The sequence below is a fragment of the Pectinophora gossypiella genome, chromosome 23 (genome assembly GCF_024362695.1).
Source record: "Pectinophora gossypiella chromosome 23, ilPecGoss1.1, whole genome shotgun sequence".
NCBI lineage: Eukaryota > Metazoa > Arthropoda > Insecta > Lepidoptera > Gelechiidae > Pectinophora > Pectinophora gossypiella.
In genome coordinates, this window is record NC_065426.1 from 4,480,316 (window position 1) to 4,498,580 (window position 18,265).

General features: G+C 38.6%; 1 protein-coding gene across 1 annotated transcript in view; it reads left to right on the forward strand.

Moving 5' to 3' along the window:
- The first annotated feature begins 537 nt into the window (after positions 1-537).
- LOC126377396 (zwei Ig domain protein zig-8-like) overlaps positions 538-18,265 on the forward strand; it is a 467,377-nt gene continuing 449,649 nt past the window's right edge. Inside the window, exons 1-2 of the mRNA XM_050025130.1 lie at positions 538-645; positions 829-883. The gene's annotated coding sequence lies outside the window, so the exon portion shown is untranslated. The remainder of the gene's footprint in view (positions 646-828; positions 884-18,265) is intronic.

Here is an 18,265-nt window from a genome sequence, read left to right on the forward strand (position 1 = left end):
TTTTTAATAGCCGCAATATGAAAGAGCCCTAATAAAAAAATTGCCTATCCTTGTTGTGAACTAGTTCACTAACGACTATATGTCCCACTGCTGGGCACAGGCCTCCCCTCAATCAACCAGAGGTGATATGGAGCGTACCCCACCACGCTGCTCCATTGCAGGTTGGTGGAGGTATTTTTATGGCTCATAGCCGGGACCAACGGCTTAACATACATTCCGAAGCACAGAATCATCTTACTTTCACTTGTTAGGTGATTCAAGCCTGCAAAGTCCTTGTCAAAGGACAGTCTCACAAAGTGATTTTGACAGTGTCCTCATCGGGAAACAAACCCGGACCTCCAGATCGTGAACCTAACGCTCTAACCAATAGACCACGGAGTTTTCACAATATCTCAATGTAAAAAAAAATACTGTCTACCTAGATGTGTGTACAATAAATGATATAGAATCTAAATCCTATATCTTCGTCACAATCTGGATAACCTACATAAAATGAATCAGCTTTTGTTATGTGAACTTAGTTGGCGTCGAGCTTCGATCACATTACATGTCTCAGTTAAACTTTACATTGTATTTTATAATAATGCTCAGTGAAATTTCGAATATAAAAGTTGTATAATTTTCTTGCAATCTCATTGATACAAGGTGCCCTTAAATTGTATTTATTCCGATGTTATTGAGTGGATTTTAATATAATTTTGTTTAGAATATAGGTGTTTATTTGTTTTTGTCACTAATTAAAGTTTGAATCATCCCCCTAGCATTATTCTGTTTTTTACAGGGTTCGCTTATGTAACCAAAAGATTTGACAGGTCCGGTTTGTTACAGAATCGACTGCTTGTCTGACCTTCCAGCCCGCAAAGGAAAAACCAGCCTAATACAGGTAAGGTCACATGTATTTCTCGGTAATATGGGTTTCCTCACGATGTTTTTCTTCACCGCTGAGCACGTGATAATAATTTATGATCCAAACATGAATTCGAATACAAATTCGACAATCATTAGTTTAGGGCTGTGCTGGGTTCGAACCTGTGATTATCACACGGTTCTTAAAGTTACATTGGTTTGTTAGTAATCCGCTGATGCCTAATAATGCAATACCTTCTCACCGCGCGGACATAGAATAAGGAATAATAAGTATAGGCATCCTCATCCGCTCCCCACTAGCGGCTGAGCTAGGTTTACCTCACCCCCTCGGTCTTACTTTAGTCTTCAACCGCATGGGCGTCAGACGTCACACCCACAGATGCGCGTGTACAATAACGTCAATGTGTAGTGTCTGTGTAAAACGAAGTGTTTTGTATGAGGAGTCCGGGGCGCGGATGAGCGGCGCTCGTGTAGTGTTTGGCATTAGCGGATTACATACAAGTCAACGTGAGTCGCGACATTAGAACCGCATTTCCAACATCCGCGTCGCGCGTCGGTGCGCAGTGCCGTGTGATAATCGCCTTATTTAAATTAAGTACTTAATCCAGAATACGATATGACATTGGTTGATCGACCGTTTTTTTTTAGCTTTCGTTTTGAGTTCCGTACTTCATAATTCATTCATTCGTTTATTTATTAGCATCATGTACATTATACAAAAGCCCTTAACACGTTCACTGTGTATGAACCTTATATGGGGCAATAAATTTGAAACTAATACGTGCATGACCCATATGTGGGGCACATGATTTCTAGCCATAGTGTGTCTATGTACATAGATTCCAATGTTTGTTTTAAAACTAACATTGCACGTGAGGGGTTGATATCTAATTTTCAGTTACACAGTCAAAATGTCGAAATTAATTACAGTATCAGTATATAACTCTAATAGTTTATCGCAAATTGACATCGTGAAAAAAAAGGGCGAATTGAGAACCTCCTCCTTTTTTGAAGTCGGTAAAAATATATATTATGTCATGTAAAGTCAAAACAACTAAACAATACCGTGGAATTCTAAATACTAATACCACCTACACGTCGGTCTAAAGCTCGGTGAAGCGTGGATACTTAGTTCATCTTGCGATGTATTTACTTCTGTCTAGCGTAGTTGGGTATATTGTCGAGAGTAATGCTACTCAATTATACAGCATAATAACTTCCCAACACTCCAATAATCACAACAACTCACGACATTCAAAAGAACAACGCAGCAAATGTTAACATCATACTCCCATTATCTCCAAAACGTAGGCATGTAAATAACATTCGTACGGGTGAATCCATTGTGGCGCGGTACAAAATATCAATTCTCCCGCATCGGTGTATTGGTGACATTTATCTGGTAACACAGGTAAAAGCATAAACGTCAGACTGGACACAATTGCATACAAAAGCGGTTCGAAACAGGAGGGCAACAAGCCACTTTAACGAAAACTATGTCGGATCCATAGGGAGCAACAATGGTGTACCATCGGTTCTCGATTGATACTCACTTTAGTCACTTTTATTAGGAGTGAAATTTTAAAAATATGATAAATTATATGGCAATGGAGTAATTAACATACACAGTTGGCTCGACCATTATAAACAGCGCGGCAATAGGGCTCACCAACTATCACGTTGGTCTAACAGAAAGCTCGGTGAGGTGTGGGTACTTAGTTCATCTTGCGATGGATGTAAGTAATACTGATTACTTCAACTATGGGGATATTGTTGTATCACGATTATGTCCTCATAGTCCATAATAGACCATCATAATAAAACTGGGACTTTGGCCCCGATTCCAGCAGACACCTAATTTTATTTTAAGTTATACCTGTCATTTTCTTATCCGCCTAAAAGAAATGGGATGGATGATTGACAAGTGTCAATTTCAAAATGATTGAATGGGTAGCCCGGGCGAATAAAATAGGTATCTAGCTGATATGCAACCCGTTTGACGTGAGTTGTCAATTTAATTCTGATGCTTTTTCTGCATGAAATTGAAATCATAAAATTTATGCCAGTCTAAATCCCGTCTTTTATTTTTGGCCGATAAGAAAATGACAGGTATAACTTGAAATGAACTTAGATGGTGTGTACTTGAATCCGCGCCAATGCCTTAGTCGATATTTATATGCTCGGATTGATAACCAGATGAGCTGTATCTAGTAAAATAGTTTTTTTTCCGCGGGGACCTTTCTTTCAGTAATTTTTTCTCATTCAGTAGAAATGATGGTAAGGCTGTACTTAATCAGTTAAGAAGTATACCAGGAATTTAGTATAAAATGGTGTGAATGGTGTGTGGTTCCCGATGGGGACATTGTCGAAATCACTTTGTGAGACTGTCCTTTGTTTGGTAAGGACTTTTCAGGCTTGAATCACCTGATTGTCCGAAAAAGTAAGTTGATTCCGTGCTTCGGAGGACAGGTTAAGCCGTTGGTCCCGGCTATTAGCCGTAAAAACACCTACACCAACCCGCAGTGGAGCAGCGTGGTGGAGTATGCTCCATACCCTCTCCGGTTGATTGAGAGGAGGCCTGTGCCCAGCAGTGGGACGTATATAGGCTATTTATGTATGGTGTGAAAGAGATATTATATCCTATCGTAAAATTGTGTCGCGTGATTGGGGCTTTTGACAGGATGTCACATGAATCAAGCTATATTTAACGGAGTATGAATTGGTTTAACGAGTTCGAGTAATTATCGAGTTCACAAAACAAACGGTAGGGGCTATGAGAGCTCGCCGCGAAACCACTTTTCTTTGTCACTATTTTGCAGGTAGCCACTTATTTTCCAAACTGAACATTTTCTCTCTTAGTTTATTTTCGTTATAAAGCGAGAATTCCCTTTGACAGCATATAATATTACATTTTGTAAGTAGTTGCTTTGAGTTTAAACATTAACAAAATTGTGTCATTTATGCTTACACGTTAGCTGAATAGATGAAGTGCCCCATTTCGACAGTATGTTGAGAAATAACAACATAAAATAATCTCACGACTATATCCCAATTGGGGTAGACAGAGGTACACCCATCGCAAGATGAATTAAGTACCCACACCTCACCGAGCTTTCTGTTAGACCAACGTGATAGGTGGTGAGCCGTATCACAGTCTATAACAGTTGAGCCAACTGTGTTAGTGAAAACTACACTTCATCATCATCAGCCCTTTAACGTCCCCACTGCTGGGGCACGGGCCTTCCCTATGGATGGATAGGGAGTTCGAGCCTTAAACCATCACGCGGGCCCAGTGCGGATTGATGGTTATTAACGACTGCTAATGCAGCCGGGACCAACGGCTTAACGTGCCTTCCGAAGCACGGAGGAGCTCGAGATGAAAACTTTTTTTTTTTTTGTGGTCACCCATCCTATGACCGGCCTTCGCGAAAGTTGCTTAACTTCAACAATCGCAGACCGAGCGCGTTGACCGCTGCGCCACCGAACTCCTCAAAACTACACTTAAGATAAATTAATTACTCATTGGTGCAAATCTGGTACTGGGGTTCGAATTAGCACTCCGATCCACTTGAAAAGGAAAGCCGGTGACGATGACGAGAAACGGATATAGAAAACATCGGCGCGTCCATACTGACCTATCTAACTATGGTTTTAATTATTTAACATTCAATTTTAGGATTTGCATAATTATTTCACCAAGTTTGACGCTTGTATCTACTATCGTTTCGACGGGATAGCCAAAATAAAAAAGCTGGAAAATACACGTTTTTTTTTTGTTATTTTACTAACTTAGACTTAATGTGATATTTACTATAATAATACACATACAAATTTTGTGACAATTACAACCGGGTACCTATCAATTAATCGGTTATACGCGTTTCACCCTTTGCGCTATATCTCAAAAACGGATAACAATATTAAAATGTGTTTCAATGCCTAATTTATAGAAAATTTAATTTATAAAATAATGTTATTATATTGTTTACAGTTTTTGAGATATAAGCAATAAAATAATAACAAAAAAAAGGAAAATCTACTAAACCGTTTACTCACTTATGTGTAATTTGTTTCTTCTGAAGTAAGTAATATCGTCGCTGGAAATTTCAATTGCTGTAAGGGACATTTGGCCAATTTTTTTTTATTGCATTATTCGATAGAGCTTGTTTTTCTCCATCGATTGATACATTTGAAATACCAATAGCCCTCATATTTTTTATTTTATTAACGATTGAATTTTCTGATATTTTTGAATAAAACGGCGTAAAGGACCCAGGATTTTGAAAGTATGACGTATATCACAATTTTTTTACTTAAGTGATGTAAGGGTCTTGATTTATAAAAAAGTTATTTAAATTATGACAATGTCTTTTACGACACTAAAGCTAACATGAAATTATAACAAACAATATTGATATAGGGACGTAAGTAACTGTGGTTATTTATTTTGTCATTTATGTCTACACGTATTAACACGACGTAACTAGCAATGAGTCCGCTGTTTTAAAAATCTTGTAGTTTTATATTTACCATACAACCTAAACTGGTATACTAATTATATTATTCTTTCATTTAGAAATAAACAAAGATAGAACTTCGCTTAAGACCTTATTACACTACTCAACTCTTTCGCCGTACATTTTATGCCTACGCCCACGTGTACGTGCACCGAATCTCCTCCACACCCTTTTTTTGACGTGACTTATGTTGATTTGCCGCAGATGGCATTAACTACTTGGCCGGAAAAATGGCGAGCGCTGAAGGCTCTCACCCGGTACAACGTTTAAGAGAACAGGTCTGAGGGTGCCCAGTTGGGCGCGAACCTCGGCTCAGGGCGTCGTCTGAGAGGAAAAATATTTGAAGAAATTAATCGACTCTAGTGGGTCGATAGCGATTAAGCGCTGCTTGAGGGAAGTCGTCGACCACGCCGGTGGGGTCGGTATCGGGGTCCTGAAGTGTTTGGAGTCGCGAGCTGATTGGCTGCAACTATGACTAGAGTAATCGTGTCGTCGGGATCGTATATAACGTCCTTCGGACGCCGATACTTTTCAGTACCGTCCCTAAGCTGGATGTATTCAGAAGCCGCAACTACCAAAGGATTTGGGTGGTGCGGAGCAGAATCGAAAAAAGTTTTGAAGCTAATTTGAGCCATTCGGCAATGGTTGGCAGACCTAGGTCAATGTGCAGATTTTCATTTCGAAGGAACCACGGAGGTCCCGTGGCTTTCCGCATGAAACGATTTTGTATTACCTGTAGGCAGTGGATTTGAGAGAGTCTCGCGTGAGCAAAAACTACCCCTGCATAGGTCATGATCGGAAGGATGCAATTTACTACGCTTGTTAAGGAGACAATGAAGACGGCCCATTACACACGCGGCGCGATCGCGCACACGTTTGATATGGGCCTTGAAAGGAAGACGTCTATCTAAGACTACGCCGAGATATTTGACTTGCTCCTCCCAAGGGATCGGCTTGCCAAACATCTTGATGACTTTAAGTTAACGGCGTGACCGTGGCGTGTTATAATAGCCCTTTGAAAAGTACACCGCTGCACTTTTTTCCGGTTTTACCTCGATTCTCCATTTGCGAAACCACTTGCCCAAGGCCGCGCGTTGGAGAATTCCGGTCATCATAACTCGACCACGGCACGAAGAATAGATGGCTGTATCATCCGCAAATAAAGCTAGTTCGGTCTTAGGGGATTTGGGAATGTCACTAGTATACCTTGAAAATAGTAAAGGAGAGGACGGAGCCTTGTGGCCCTCCCTACCCGTACCCGCTCGCGGGTTCGCGACCCACGGTAATGGCTAGGCTCCTCAGTTGCGTTCACAGTGGTTGTGTTCAAGCGCCATCAGAGTAGGACACGTTTTGTTTAGAATTCAAATCGAAGGGGCGATACTTTTTAATGATGCCGAAAGCTAAAAAGAAAAATGTGTCTGTGAAGTGCGATTCTGTCAATTCTGTTGTATGTTGTTCTCAATCTGATAACCTAAGACTATAGGTAATTTACCTGCATTTCATCAAAACTAGATACAATACGAGTAAGTTTAAAATGACACAAATGTTTAATAAGTATGTGTTTTTTAATTTGCCTATTATTAAAAATCGGCAAACATATTCAAGCACATAGTGTTTAGATGTCTCAAAATAAAATTCAACTATAATTTCAATAAATATAAGTGATTTTAACCAATTGTTGTGAATTTTTACAGACCTTTACTTCAATATTTTACCAAAATATTTAAAAAACTGACCTTTACAACCCAAAAATGCAAAAAAAAATGTTTACCTAATAGTTGTAAGGGAAGTTTTTTAAATAACACAAGGGCGTAAGGGTTAGTAACTTTCTTATTTTGCTAGTTATTAAAGTAATTCTATTTTTAAGTGGTAGACAAGAAAATTATAAGAATTATGGTATTTAACGTCTTTCAATACGTTTACAATGACGAAAGTTATGAGACTTTAAGTATCAAGAAATGTTTTTTGTTTCTCCTGAAAACCTGTCATTTGTCCCTTACGTCAATTGAAATTTCCAGCGACGATATAGAACACGAATAAACAATTGAATAATATCCGCTCAATATCCCAAACGGGTCAAATAGGTACCTACTTATAATAATATAGAGCAACTTTTGATCTAGGTAAATGGAACAATTCAATAGAGGGTAAAAAAAAGATAAATTTCGAATTATCAATTCTGAGCTCATGATATTACAGCGTTCACGATCCGGAGGTCCCGAGATCGAATCCCGGTGGGGACATATCACAAAAATCACTTTTTGATCCCCAGTTTGGTTAGGACATTACAGGCTGATTGTCCAAAAAGTAAGATGACCCGTGCTTCGGAAGGCACGTTAAGCCGTTGGTCCCGGTTACTACTTACTGATGTAAGTAAGCAGTCGTTACATGAGCCATTTCAGGGGCTTTTGACGGCTCAATAATAACCCTGACACCAGGGTTGATGAGGTTGGCCATTCACCTCACAACCCACACGATAGAAGAAGAAGTGATATTATAGTGCAGTTTTTTATATACAAAATATTATTATGATATTTTATTAAAAACCGTGTCATCGATTTTTTGTTATAATAACAATTCTAATACTATCTAGTCAATTTAAAAATAATTATCAAATTGTGTGATGAGTGAGAGGAAGGTACACCGGACACATTTTTACAAAACATTTATTATGAAACGTATTAAAAAAGACATCAACAACATTCCTAACTTACATGTAAATAAACAACGTCCACTTTGTTTGTCCAGCAAAATTTTCGTTCAGATTTTTTCATTCCATGGAATGTTGCTAGCATTAAAATTGTAAAACAAATATCTCAGTGTACGTGCCTGCAGCGGGAACAATATGCATCTTTCATACCAGTGTTGCCAGTAGTTGACGTGTAATTTAAGTTTTTGCATACCGACTTGCCAGAGCGAGTTACAAAAAACTTTATTTTTGATAATGTATTGTATGCAAGAGGCTAAGATATAAGATAAGATTTGGATTGGTTTTAATGTTTACTAGTTATTCTCACTAACATACTTGACTCAACCATTATAGATGAAAAAAAGAAAAGAAAGAAAGAAACATTTATTATTTAGGACACCACAGACACAGATTACATACATACAATACATTATTATGACATCACATCAAAAGACAACGCACACACGAAACGAAATGGCGAGATGGCGATACGGCTCATCACCTATCACGTTAGTCCAACAGAAAGCTCAGTGAGGTGTGGATACTTAGTTCATCTTGCGATGGATGTACCTCTGACTACCAGAATTGGGATATAAGTAGTCGTGAGTTTAAGTGTCATTTTTTTGACGTGACTTTTTGGTACTTGCAATGGGTGGACGAGGGATGACCCTTGTAAGAGTGCTACAAGTCTAGTACTTGGATGATTGACTAAAGGACACTTCATACATGCATAAACTTACGCCCATAAGGTGGGTAGGGAACATCATAGGTTAGTAATCAAAGAAAACTTGCAGCCACTGTTGTTAAGCTGCTCCCTTGTACTCTGTGAACTGTGTCTGTGAAAACTGCACTTAAGATGGATTGATAACTCATTGGTGCAAAAAGATGACAAGATGATAAAATCAGATTTATTTAGGAACGCGCGGTATCCATTGCTTTTCATTGGAGATACTCTCTGGAAATGTAGATCGGTCAAAGGCATACCGTTTACGGCTAACAGTACAACATTTCCAATTCCGAGAATCTTTAAACAAACCGAAACAATATTCAAACCCACGTACGTTTACAAGCGCGTGTCCAATTTGAATATTCATCCAACATGTCGGGCGAAGCGTCAGATGTCCGACCGGATGTCCGCCCGACGGCCTGATCCGTCGGGTTGTCGGATTAGAGGCCAAGTCGACCATAAAATGCTTTGTAACGATATAGAGCAGTTACTGTATATTTTGGGACGCTGTTACAAGTTTTAGATGGAAATTGTTTTAGTTTAACATGGTTGGTCGACTGTCGTTGGGTGAAAATTACGTGATAACTTTTTAACCAACTTAACACGTTCACTGTCTAACTGAAAATTAATACCAACCCCTCATGTGCAATGTAATTTTAAATGATATTGCACACATTTGAATTTATGTACATAGACATACTACACGCACTGGGTCCTCGTGATGGTTTAAGGCCCGATCTCCCTATCCATCCATAGGGAAGGCCCGTGCCCCAGCAGTGGGGACGTTAATGGGCCGATGATGATGATGAGACATACTACGGCAAGAAAAAATGTGCCCCACATATGGGACATGCAAGAATGAGTTTCAAATTTATTGCCTCATACACAGTGAAGGTGTTAACACACACACTGACTACACTAACCCACTCACTCACCTTACTCACTTAACATTTTTTTAGTCTATTGGATTAGGCACTATATCAATATGCTTATCTAACTAGTATAATAATACATGACGTAAACATAACATAAGTAGCCTATATACCGGTCACAGACTTCCCCTCAAGCAACCGGAATCCTCCGGTGCTGTGCGGGTTGGTGGAGGTATTTGGGCTAGCGAACCGGGACCAAAGGCTTATCTTGCTTTCATCTTACTTTTTCAGGCAACCAGGTGATTCAGCCTGCAATATATTAGCCGAATAAAGGACAGTCTCATACAGTAATTTTCGACAGTGTCCTCCAGATTGTGAGCCCAATCCTCTAACCACTAGACCACGGGAGCAGTTAGACCACTGAGACGGCGTTGTAGCCCTTACTTCTATGTAGGTAATCCGCTGATGTCTAACACATAAGCCCGGTACAAAATTCGTGTCGTGTATCCCCTAACATGGTGGAGATGTTTCGTATCTCCTTTGAACTAAGTGTTAGGTGGGGCCAGGGATGCAATCCCCCGATCTCGCGAGATCTCATAATTTTTTTCGGGATTGGGCGAATCTCCTTGAGTTATACTTTTTGATTAGATTATGCTGATTTCCAAAGACCTTAATTATTTAGTTAGTAATATTGAAGAATAAAGGTTTTTGTTTTCTTTCAAAAAAATATTTTGTTTTAATTAACCTAACTATTACAAACAAGCAGTTTTCATCATTTTCAGCCATCTTAACTATACATTTTTTTTATTAATTAGTCGACATACACATACATACATAAACTCACGCCCGTAATCCCTAATGGGGTGGGCAGAGCCACAAGTAATCAAAGACAACTTGCAGCTACTGTTGATACAAAGTTGTTGTTAGTTGTTTGTTGTAACAGCCTCCGTGGTTTAGTGGTTAGAGCGTTAGGCTCACGATCTGGAGGTCCGGGTTCGATTCCCGATGGGGACATTGTCGAAATCACTTTGTGAGACTGTTCTTTGTTTGGTAAGGACTTTTCAGGCTTGAATCACCTGATTGTCAGAAAAAGTAAGATGATTCCGTGCTTCGGAGGGCACGTTAAGCCGTTGGTCCCGGCTATTAGCCGTAAAAACACCTCCACCAACCCGCAGTGGAGCAGTGTGGTGGAGTATGCTCCATACAGCCTCCGGTTGATTGAGGGGAGGCCTGTGCCCAGCAGTAGGACGTTTATAGGCTATTTATGTTATATGTATGTTTGTTGTTGTTGTTGTTGATGAATTAGACGAGATCCCGAAAATTTCGGGATTTCGAGATATTGATATGTTCATTCTCTCAGGATCTCGAATTTGCTATCTCGAGTCGGGATTGCATTCCCTAGGCCTGCATCAAAACTTATGTAGTTACACAATAAATTATACGCAAAATCCTACAAAAAAAAAAATACAACGATGTCCCCGTTTAGTAAACCCCACTGCGTACATTTGTCATAACTTAACTAACATAACAACTTTGCTTATGTAACTCAATGATATTATAAATTAAAATGTACAACTAGATAGGCAATGTAAAAAGACTGAATTTTTCCAATATGACATGTTGTATAGCACTTCCACTACTGACAAAAATCCGTGCCAGAATTTCATCATTCAGTCCAACGCCAAAGGGGATAGTTAATCGTATTAAAAATAAATAGATTACAGGCTTGGTCACATACCTGTATAACCACATTTCTCTCCTTCTATCATTTCTCTCTTTCTGAGTGTTTTCACGATTCCCTGACGAGAGACGACGCAGGCGTTTAAAAATAAGATCAGACGGAGGGACCATATTTTGCGTATCTATAACTGAAGCTCTCTGAGTTTGCTTAACAAAAACAACGCACACTGCAGCTGAGCACAGAGTAATGTATTACAGTATTTCATTTTTACGGTGTCTTCAGCATTACCGTGTTAACCGGAATTAACTTGATATCACTTCCAGGATTTGGTAAAATATACTTCGAGTATCCGTGGGAAAAGTGAATTTTAGTGCTTTATTTTTCTTATTAACCGAGTGTTTGCGTTCGCAAATACTTTATCAGAGTGTAGGTATGTTCTTTAAGACTTCTACGTATTATATCACGAAGAGAAGAAGGTGTTAAGCGTCGTCCTCAGAGACATTTGCGATATTGCGATATCGCACGACGTCGCCTTTCGCTCGAGACTACTTCTCTCTTCAACTATAACAAAGTCGCGAGATAAGATATCGTGCGATGTTGGGCGAAATCGCTGGAGACCACGCTTTATAGAACTAAACTAACAAATATAGCTCAATGGATTAGTACTCTGGAGTGGCAGTGGTATGGTTATGTAAGCCATGAGACCGGTAGAGAAGTGTGTTTTGGAATGGTTATGGCCGATGTCTGAGTGCGTGGAGCGTATATCTGCCGAGGATTTATAAATACTGAATAACAAGAGATACTACTAATGAAAATTCCGCCAATAGCTCTTACGCTATAAAGTGGTGCGTGTGAGAGCAGGACAGAAAGATACAGTCTAGTTACTAGACTGCACTTTAGATTAGGCCCTAGTGCGAAAGAAAATGTACTATTCCAACAGCTGATCTACACACCATATTCAAACGCAACGACAATAATGTGACGACATATAAGAGAGGCAAGCCGGTGGCAGTTAGCACTACAGTAACGGTAAACATATTAGTTCATAGACATTTATATTGACATCCAACATTCATTATACACTTTTATTTGTTTTGATTATCTACCAATTACATGTATTTATTCATTACGACTAATATAATTAAATATCTGTAGTTCAACCACGACCAATCCTTTTCGCGCCCGATCGTCAACTGTCTTCTTTTCTTGCTTTCTTCTTAAAAATGTCCGCCATTATATTTCTTTTAAAATGTACTGGACCATAGAGTTTTGGCCAAATGAGTCTTAACTTCGTTCGGCGACAACATATTCCATAACATTAAAACTACCAAAATTAGGTAAAGAGTATAATATCACGTCTCTGGACCATCATTGGACCGAATAACCTTACATCCGGGCGGTCAACAATACTGTATAATTCGGTACTGAATACTTGATGAGGAAAGAATATGTATGGATGTGTCAAATTAATAGTTGGCTGACTTTTGGTACTACGTTAAAAGACGATGTTAAGATGTTATTGCATTTCACCTTATAATATATCAAAAATGAAAATATTCCTCAAGAAAAGTTAGGCTATAATATAAATGAGAGAAAGAAAGAAAGAAAAATAAGTTTATTATAAAGGGACACCAACAGATAAAATACAAAACACGGAATAACACATAACTTACAATCAAAACACGTAATAAAAACAACTTACTCAAGACAGTACTTTTCTGTCTATTTAGACAGAAAACATTAAGCCAAATTGTAGTTTTGTGAATGGACTGGTTAATAATAATGATGCCTCCTCCAAACCATTTCGTCGATCGTCACTGCGCCTATTCCTTCGCGTACAGATCCCAATTCTGAATATTCATGCGCGAATCCAGATTAGCACCGATATTCAGAGAACTCGGACCATTTATCTGTGAATATCGAAGGTGTACTTAGTCTCGATCACAGCGGGTAAATCATTGTGATGGGTGTCATACCACGCCGCGGTAACCCAGTTGGAAGAACGCTTGACTCTTATTGTTAAGTCGCAGGTTCGTTAAACCAATAACTTTCGAATAAACGATTATCGCGAGATCAGCAATGAAGGAAAACCTCAGAAAACCTCTATTCTTGAGAAACGTGATTTGGACTTCCAAAACGCCTGGTTTTTCCGCCACGGTTGGAAAGTTAGACAGCTTATGCTTATTCAATCTAGTTTTGAAGATTTTAAGATCTTAACGAAAAAGAAACAAAGACAAATCGTTCTTTTTCTTTGCCATTCTTAGTTATTTAGTTTTATATAATATTTATTTAGTAAGTACTCACCTTGTTCCTTCTTAGTTAAAATAACGGCACTAAGTCCGCAGTAAGTGTAATGGATAGAATATCTGCCTTCAAATTATAATGTAAGTAAACGTCTGGTAATTAAAAACAAATATGTAATAGAGCGCTCCACTGAAATAACATTTAATTGGTACAAATTTAGTATTCCATAATATGAATGGTTCATCCATCAATTTTGTATCAAAAGTGCCTTCTGTCGTTGGTTCTAGCTACTAGCTCAAAATATATCCCTAAGGCCGCTTTAGGATCGCGTGGGCATCAGCGGGCGGAGCAGATTTCAACAATCGACATAACACACGGATACACTACAATTTGGGCGGGTTATCCGTGGCTTCCGAAGCACGAAATCAACTTACTCTTTCGCACAATCAGGATATTTAGCCTGCAATGTAGTAGCCAAACAAAGGACAGTTCCACAAAGTTATTTCAACGTACCCATTGGAAGTAAAACCCGAACGCTAACCCCAACGCTCTAACCACAAGACTGTTAATTATAATTATAATGTATATTTATCAGGATGAAAAACAGACCACTCTTTGTCTCAACTACTCACATTTTCCCTCTCACATTAAACATAGATTATACATTGTCCGCGATACAATTCCGTGCAATATGAAATGGACCCAGTTTCCGCCTGATTAATTGTCATTTTTTTTCTCTCATATGCGAGAACAATGAGGGTGGTTTCAATGCAAACTTGTTATTTCGCGGACAATGCTGCACATTCCACTAATGGATGCAAACTGGACTGTACTGAATACAGTATAGTGTGATACGGAAGAGAAAGCGGACTGATACTATCGTACAGTCGTATCGCAGTTCTATCGTACAACAGTAGGTAGGTATTATAAACTTATTTGCAGTTGGTAAACTAATCACGGTCCATGTCTGCTGCATTATGGCAACAAAAATCATAATCAACACTGGATATAAGATCGTGGTGCTTTTGTATCTCTATCGGTCTTTGCAATAATGTTAATGGTAGAATAAACAGTGTTTCGATTCTATAACATACATAAAGTAAGTATAGGTGAAGTATTTTTTTCATGTAAAGTAAGTCTTGTTAACTTGTGTGCAATAAAGTGTTTTATCATTACTATACATACATAAGATCACGCCTATTTCCCGTTAGGGTAGGCAGAGACCGCGGAATTCCACTTACTACGATTCCCATACACCACTTTCGCTACTGCCACTCTCATCAAAGACCCATAAAGCATTAAGTTCGTTTCAATAAGTTTGTGTTTAATTGGAATCGACGAATTACAAGCACGCTTCGCTACAAAGTCGATTTATAGAGGCAATAGTTTTTAAACTTTTTTGCAGTTGGTAAACTAATCGCGACCTATATCCAAACAAAGAATTCGTGATTACGGAGAGAATAGTTTTTCAACGGCAAAGTCAGAGTAAGCATTAGAATCCTTGGTGTACGAATCGGATTCGCATTTGATCGGATTTTTTTTGTGATGGAACAACAAATTTACAATTTTCGGATTTTGTCCATTACTTGTGCTGTAAAATCTTTCCTCTTTGCTAAATATCATGATTCTATGTCTGTAAGAGTGCCCTATAGATCTACAAAGTATTACAAAAAGCTCAAATGGTGATATCTGTAGATTGTGTTGGTTTAGAAGCTTGTTTTTAAGCTATTGCATAGCTTCTATCGCGGACCTTGAGCGTGGAGACCGAATTCAGAAATTACGTAACGAAAATAACCTAACACCCCCCACTCCAAGCGGCACAGCGGTGATACGTTTTATTTTTGCCATCTATCGATGAATAGCAGAACTTATATATATGACTTTTTTGAAATATCACGCTTGTCTCTATAGTTCAGCAACTTGCCTCTAGGTGGCATTGGTTGTAATGGCGTTAAATATTGAATTTGAAAATGAATAATGATCCACAAGAATCCACAACAAAATATGGGACCACCATTGACGTGTTATTTTCCAGATATTTAGAAGATATCAAGTCTCAAACTTATGTTTCTTGTTCCACCATAAACCTATAGTTTCAATGATAAATATTCCTGAATAACCTATGTATTGTATTATAGCTTTAAGGGACCGCAGACAATAGTATTCGATGTTAATTTTAACTTGATACCTTCACGCGTTCCCGAGAAGAAAAAAACATGACACACAGACGGACGGAAACAAAATGATCCTATAAAGGTTTTGTTTCTGCGTTTGTAGTTCGGAACCCTAAAAACATTCTAAGTTGCGAAAGGGTTCTAAAAGTTTATAACTTGTTCTGCACTAAGCGTATAGGAACACCTGCACACGCTTTGAGGTGTAATTGAACGCAGCTGCACTTGTTATTCACCTTCCCGTTTAGTGGCTACCATCCTGTATTGTGGATTACCGACACGAATTTAACTCGAATTAGGTGTACCTGGGTATACCTGTAGCATAGAACAGGGAATAATACTAGGTACAGGACGGCAACTCTACGCTTCCCACCAGCGTCTGATAGGTTTACCTTCCCCTCCCCTCGAACATAGTTTAGTCTTGAGATGTGAAGGCTGCGCGCGGACCGTTGTTTAAATTTTACACATACATACATAAACTCACGCCCGTAATCCCCGAAGGGGTGGGCAGAAATACAAATAATCAAGAAACTATTTACAGCCACTTTTGATACATATTCCTAAGGTGGATAATGATAAACCGTCTGATATGATATGATCCAGATCCTCACAGATGATCCATCATGTTCGACAGGACGCTGTCTCTTTGTCGCCTTTTACGACACGCTCGTAGTTTTGTTTATATTTTAAATTGTTGTTATATTAGCTATTGTATTTGGCAGCCCTACGACGCCACACACACAGATGCGCGCACGATAATGTCAATGTGTAGTGTCAAGTGTCTGTGTAAAACGAGGTTGTTTGTATGAAGTGTCCTGGGTGTGCCTGTAGTATATCGGGAGCGTTGGAACTTTGTAAGTTCTAACATAATTAAACTAGATGCAAGACAAATTACAGCTTATTTGCTACTCTGTGTTCTGTACATCTACATAATACACACATAAACTCACGCCTATTTCCCGCCAAGGTAAGCCATTGAAGGAGAATTTCATTTGCTTGGATTATAAATAGAAACACATACACACAGTCATAACAAAACATGTTTCATGATAAACACAAAAAGGACAGTCATACACTTTGTACATATTTTGTGTGTTGACAACACCCAGAAGAGATTATGTTTATTTAATTTTATACGATAGCAATATTCTTAGTTTTATGCTCATGCAGATTTTTGTACTGTGCCTCGAAATATTGAAATATACCGCGGAATAAATACAGGGTGTTAGTGATACCGCACCAAATACTGAGGAGGATGAATCCGTACATTATTCTGAGTTAATTATCAAGTAGATACGAAACGTGATGAACCGTATCGTAACGTTGCCAATAGGACAAATCTGCCTGTCTTATATATAGAATTTTATCTGAACCATAATGAAACTAGCTATCACTTAAAATGTCCACACTGTGCGGAGCTGGAGTAAATTTAAATAAAATTGCACATAAAAGTTAAATGTGGACTGTATTTAATAGTATTATATTTTATAGTTACATTTTGAATGATTAAGCAAAGAGTTGAAGGGAAAGAGTGAGAATCGCCATCTTGTGGTCGAATTTAAAACTTAAAACTAGTGTTGCCACATTATTTTATGTGAGGATTCGAACACACACAATATGCGAGTTCGACTTAAAATTGGTCAGTTTTCGTACAATCAAAGAGTAAAACTGCAGTCACTGAGCCTAACGAATTATTTGTACAAAGTGGTGAAATTATATACCATTAGTTGTCATAATTATACAATTTATGTTTTTGTAGGTGTTTTTGGTCTATTACAGAAACGACATGTAACCAGGAGGTCTTAAGTGCAACCAGTTATTACTTTGTAAGAAACTGATTGGACTTTTGCACCTTATCGTACCTGGCAATGCATGGAACGCTTCAAAGAAATTGAGAAAGTAAAACACGTTTAGCATTCAATTGTGTTGTGTTGCATATGCTGTAGTCTGATAAAGTGAGAAGAAGCTAAAACAGTTTTAAAATACTTTGTTGTTTTGTCCTAAAACTGTCTCATGCAGTATTGTAAGGCGTAAAATTGGCAACATACGATTTATAATTACTGTCGGAACCGTTGAATTTGAATGCATCTTTCCTGTCACCCACAAGAAGATATTCACGTTAAAAAGGGGTCAGAATATGACGGTGACTTAGTAATTATTCTTAACTAGGTAATTTCAATCTAGATGGTAGATAATCACAAGACAGTTAATTCTGATAATGAAGTCCTAAGATGGATATAACTAGTTTAGATGACAAGTGACCGGCTCATCGCCTATGCTTTATCACGTGTGAGTAACACAATACCTTGAGCATTTTTTATAACTTAACATGTATAAAGAAACTATAAACGTCCCTCTGCTGGGCACAAGTCTCCCTTCAGTTAACCGGAGAGGGTATGGAGCATACTCCACCACACTGTTCCACTGCGGGTTGGTGGTTTCCCTTTTGCCTTCTGCCCCGCTGTACTCTGTCTGACGCGAGTGAGATCGCGCCCAG